The sequence below is a fragment of the Oculina patagonica genome, chromosome 6 (assembly GCF_052425735.1).
Source record: "Oculina patagonica isolate OP01 chromosome 6, crgOcupat, whole genome shotgun sequence".
In the NCBI taxonomy this organism is placed as follows: Eukaryota; Metazoa; Cnidaria; class Anthozoa; order Scleractinia; family Oculinidae; genus Oculina; species Oculina patagonica.
Genome location: NC_135763.1, coordinates 28,389,854 through 28,395,937, shown reverse-complemented (window position 1 = coordinate 28,395,937; position 6,084 = coordinate 28,389,854). Strand labels below are relative to the sequence as shown.

The 6,084-nt window shown below is 36.8% G+C and overlaps 1 pseudogene; it reads left to right on the top strand.

Moving 5' to 3' along the window:
* Nucleotides 1-6,084, top strand: part of LOC144657986 (uncharacterized) — a 522,126-nt pseudogene that overhangs the window by 182,877 nt on the left and 333,165 nt on the right.

Below are 6,084 nucleotides of genomic sequence, written 5' to 3'. Positions count from 1 at the left end.
AAACAAGAACAGCGTAAAAAGGATGAAACATTATTTAAAATAATGTGTCATTGCCTTCTATACCTTCTGTATAAATTTTTTTTTTTTTTTGAAAACGCGAAAATCTGGGTCGGTCGGACGACGCTAAACAGAGAAAAAAAAGGGGATGGCCAAACAGAGCAAGAAAATACCTTGTATCTTTGAACAACTAAACAAAGATTCAACCGAGCAAAACATTTACATAAATTGAAAAATTGCTGGACAATAAATTCTCGGAAAACACAAAATGACCGACAAAGATTGCGGAGGAACTATTCCACGAATACCTTGAGAGAAAAGCATTCAAAAGCAAGACGACAAGTAGGAATTAGTAGAACGGTTGTAGTCGTTTTGTCCTTATTTTTTCCAGAAAAATAATGTATAATAAAACAATTATTAAATTCGGTTTTTGTGATATCCGGAATAATCAAGATCTCGGTAAATGTTATCAGCCTCAGCCTTCGGCTTCGGCTGATAACACTTACCTCGACCTTGATTATTCCGGATATCACAAAAACCTCATCCAATAACTGTTTAAAATTTAGTAGGCCTAGGATTTCAGAATTTTACTACGTAACACGAAAACCAAGAATTGAACCGAAAAAATAAGCCTGAAAAATAAAAATGAAATGCAGAAGCTATTTATTGTTGGCTTTATCAACTAAAACAGCGAAAGCACAACAGAACGAATAGACAAAATAAAATGTAAATTTCTCCATTTCAATATGCTGAGTTTTGTTCAGTTTGATTTGACGGTAATGTTTCATATTGTAAGAATACGCAGTTTTATGTCGATGTGCACAACTCGTAGTTTTATTAACAAGAAAGCGGCCTGATTGTGCCTTTAACTGCTTGTTTTACTCCTCTGATCTTCCAACAGTAGAGGAATGGGTTTAGAGTCGAGTTTAAGTAGACTAGAGTTGATGTAGTTTTCCAGGCCACGAAATGTTGATTCCCATATAGCACAGCCGCAATGCCCCATGGAACATAGCAGGCAACTAATGCCAACTGCACCCACATTATGCTAAGAACTGTGTTTTTGTATCTTGCTATGTTCAGTTGAACCCCTTCTGCGTTCTGTTGTCCGTGAGGGACAATGTTTTGTACTACGTCTTGTTGATGTCGTAGTTTCAAGAAGATCCTCGTGTAACAGAAGATTGAAGTTGCCAAGCATAGTATTACGACAACAGAAGCTTCCTTATAAGCAATATCTCTTCTCCACACCCGGAGTCCTGCACTTAGAGCTGCAATAAACCAAATACAAACTACAACGACTCGAACTCGCTTTAATGTTATTACATCTCTGTATCTCAGCCCCAACAACAAGGCGAGAAGTCTGTCCACACTAATTGCTGTCGATGTCAAGACCGAAACTCCACATAACATTATACTTAAAGCTCCACTAATTTCGGGAACGTAGTACGAAATATTCACGTTCGTTCTTATTATACGAGACATAATGTCGGTTATAAAGAGTGGTTGCACAATAAGTCCAACGCAAAGATCAGTGACCGCCAGGCATCGAAAGTACAGTTTTGTTGGAGGATGAATAGAAGAGACATTCTTTAAAGCAAAAAGGATGAGAACATTGCCCACAGATGCGGTGATGGAAAGAAAAATGTTCAGAGCTGACAAAAACTCAGCTAAGCCAGCTGGTGGTGCGCTGAGTGCTTGGTTCAGCTTGCTTGTGCAGTTTCCTTCTCTAGTAAAGTTCGCCATTGTTCTTGGATGGTCAGAAAATTCAGTAAGCTTGCCTTGAACACTGCACGAAGTTGAGAAAAATTTTATGAAGCTTAAAGCATCCGCGTACAACTTTATTTTGGGATAATGATTTCATATGTCGTTGATAATACACCCACTTGTGCAATAATAAGCCTATCCATTATTATTTAAATAAAGGCCCGGTGTTTATAGGAGAATCTTTGTTTACAATATTTGCTCCATTAGCATAAGCACTTAAGGTCTGAACGTACTACAAAAAATATACCAATTTTGAATATTGAAAAAACATTGCATCATTAATTTTCGCAATTAATTTGAGCCCTATATATTTAATACTTTTTCTGTTACGCGGGGTTTGAAAACTCAATTTTTTACAAAGAATGAATGGGCTCTTTAGCTCTTTAGTGCAGAAATTTTCCAGTTTTTGAAGCTAATAGCTCCTTTAATACTTAACGTAAAGTGCTGAAAATTTCGTAGATTATTTGGATGACAAGCTCTTTAAACATCTAAAGTCAATTTGTATTTAGCATGATGCTTTCTTAACGCAAAGTCGCATGCTAATGAGGCACTATGTAAACAATGAAATCAGCAGAGAGCGTCCTATTGCATTAGACTGTTTGTCTATTTTAGTGAACACTTGATTTTAAAAGTGATAGCTCTGTCAAAGTTGCTTGGATATTACGCCTCTTACTAGTTAGAAAACAAACACTCGAGATTGTGTGTTTTTTTTTAAAGTGTATATGACATGAAAAATATTTTCTGCTTATTTGAAAGGCCTTTCGAAATACAGAAGAATGGCGTTTTTCTTTTCGAAATATCTGTTTTCGTTTAAGAGATATTGACGTTTTTGTATTATGCAAATTAGATCAGTGATGACGTCATAAGATTTGACTCTAAAAAATGGTAAAATACTGAATAAACAATATCTCTAAAACTATTGAAGCAGTGTTCTTGAAACTTGGCACCGCAAATGTGCATCACAAAAGGAACAAAATGTCACCCTTAGTATTGTTAGCTAGTTAAAATGAACAGCATCGGTCACATATCAAAATAAATTATTTATGTCTTTTAAACCAAAAAGTAATTAAACAAAATTCAAGTTCTGTTATTAAATAGGGGAAGAGCCTTTTACAAAATAGTGTTCATTACCATAAATATAAGCTTGAGCATAACGCCGTTTTGTCGCCGATGTCTTAGTAAGAACGTCAAGAAAATAATTACATAAGTGCCCTAATTCTGTCATTTCGTTGTTTAAGAGCTCTAAACTTCAAATTGGCAGAGCAAAAGCCTTTTATTGGTAAAATCACGGCCACATAACAAACAAGGATGATTTTCGAGCATTGTAAATGACATTTTCAAACAAATTGGGATAAACCTGAAAAACGTCGGGCCGTCGTTTTTCAAGCTTACTCGAACGTAATTCGTTTTATCTTCGCGAATTTTGCCCATCCATGCCCCTTTTTTCTTTTGAGTTCGTCTACAGTTTTAAGCCGTTGTTGTGATATTTCAGTTAATTCTATGACCAGCTGGTTAGTGCCGAAATTGCCAAAAATTGCGTGATAAGTTCCTTTAATCGTAATCATAAGAAAATGATCTAATGTCTCTTTGATTATGTCGCTCTTATCAGTTTGAAGTGGAACATGACAATCATAACGACATGATCATAATCACATGTTTTGGCCAATAAACATCTAGCTCCAGTACTTTCCGGCCAGCTTTCAATCGATGACAGCACTCGAAGAGAGGTTGGCAGGTGCTGCTGTATAAGCTTTAATGTACGTGTTACACGTGGTATTTCAACACAAGGGCCCAAAATAGTCATTTTAATTTTAGTGACTCATATTTCTTATTTAATTCTTTTGGACTTGGAGTTAAAATTAGGATGAATCCACGTAATGGAGGTTCATTTCAAGTCTCTAAAATTGGCCGGTTTTGCTGGATCTACGGGGTGGTATTTCAACACAAAAAAATAAGCATGAATCCACGTGATGGCATTTTTTCAAACAGGCCTAACTATATATTTCAAGTTTAAAACTGGCCGGTTTTGCTGGAAATGGAGTGTAAATGAAATTTCATCTACATGGTGGTATTTCAACACAATGGCCCAAAATCCCGCACTTTGGCTGCGTAGTTCTGCAAATAAAGTACAAACAAAGGTAATTTGCTGTTGATTTTTGGGGGGTTAATTTTTGGTTTAGGAACTTTTTTTTTTTTTTTTTTTGGGGGGGGGGGGGGGGTTTGTTGGAAGCCCTAGGGATTTGTTTGGGTCTTGATTTTTGCCCCCATTCGATCATCCCCATCACTTGATATCCCGAGTACTCCCCTGGGCTCGTGTGAACACAAATGAAATCTTTTTTCAAGAAAAAATTTCATTTTCAATGGTTAATCATTAAATGGGCAACTGGGACAAGTTTATGAGTCAACATTTTGTCCATTGAAACTTTTTTGTTTGTTTCTAGGAGTTTGGTTTCCATCACGCGCTGTAGAACCTCTCGAAACCTTTCAAATGAAAGTGGGTGGGTAAAAATCACAAAGTGAAGCTGAACGCTTTTTAAAAAGCCAAAAAGGAAGTTTTTTATTGATCCCTTTAAGGAAGCGAATATTAATTAAGTTAATAAAAATAATCATAAATTTCCCCATCTAAATATGCCTCGTGCAGTACAATAAACTTCTCAAGAGACTGTAAAATAATTAAATTATAAAAACCTTTCCTAGCAACTTGCCAACAAAATCTGTTTTAGATCATCTTTTCACTCATTATTGTTTTCCTCTCTAAGTAAATTCACTGGTTATTCCACTGAAGAGATTGTTTACCATATCCACGTACAATCAAATGAGCGATTTTTGCAGCCAAACAAAATCAATATTACAATTACCAGCACCGGCAATTATAGTCATATCGATTTCATCGATTCTTTTAGACATACTTTTATTCACTACATTTCCTATTTATTTTATGACTACAATGTTACAATCTAATTGTTCAGTAGCCTGCGTAGAAGACGTTTTCATTTCGATGGCGCAAGAAACGTGTGAAAGCTAAATTATGGCGCTGGTATTTTTTTTTTTGCGCCATCTCCAGCCACGAGCCATCCTCTTCCCCAGGGCCACGCGTATTTTTTTTTAAATGACATGACGTAGTGGCCCTGGTAACGGTAAAAAATATGATTTTTTTGATTGGCTGATAAAAACTGCATGCGTAATTAGGTAAAAAAACGAAACGCTTCTACGCAATTTTGGTTATACTTCCGGTCATCGAAACAATTGAAGATGCAGCAGAAAGTTTGAAAATGTTACCGGTAAAAGACCGAATAACACTGGGAGTTTGTTGTAATAACGTATTCACGAAGCAGACCTTCGTTTATGAACGAATGACAAGTACATCTCTTGCAAGGTGTAACTCGGTTGTACTTTTTATTGCATTAAAAATATTGCAAACATTTGCACCATCAACTTCGCTTATACAAGATATACACACTAAATGGAGTTCATGAATACATGAAGACTTTGAAATTCAATGTGATATTTCTTACCGCTGCTCAATAGAATGATACCTCGTCGATCAGCGGCTTTTTTGGTTCTGAATTTTCTACAATACCTCCGCATGGCCATAAATAAATTTCACAGTATCATCAACCGTCGGAATGTTATCAGCTGATGATATCCACGACTCCATGTAATAACTCCAATTCCTCTGGATTCTAACTTTTCTATCTGCCGTCAGATAATATTGCGTGTAGAGACGACACAACAACATCAACACATCTATCAGCCATGCAATTCAATGAGTTCCAAACGAATCGAATTGTGTAAGTTAAAATATCAACGACTTGAATTGCCAAAACCAGCTTTCAAAATTCGCTTTCTTCTCATTCTCGTTCCCAGAGCCTTCCGTTTCTTTTGGTCACGTGGTCGGCGAAACGAAGGGCTCTGGTAACACTGACTACCGGATGTCGTAAAATCCACGACATCCGGTAGCGCATGCCCACTGCATAAATGTTCGTCTGCGCCTGCTCAGTAAAAGAAAGGGGAAGGCTGGGGCTGACTGAGACGAGAAGAAAGCGAATTTGAAAGAAGATACGACATTTGAGTTTGGCGTTCGAAAGAGCCGTACAGCAATCCTTGCTACAATTGTCGGAAGACATCAAGAAACAAGGAATGGAACAGGAAGTCTGCAGATAGAAAAGTTAGAATCCAGAGGAATTGGAGTCATAGTGTTTTAAAAACACGGAGTCGAGGATATCATCAGCTGATAACATTCCGACGGTTAATGATACTGTGAAATTTATTTATGGCCATGCGGAGGTATTGTAGAAAATTCAGAGCTAAAAAAGCGGCTGAGCG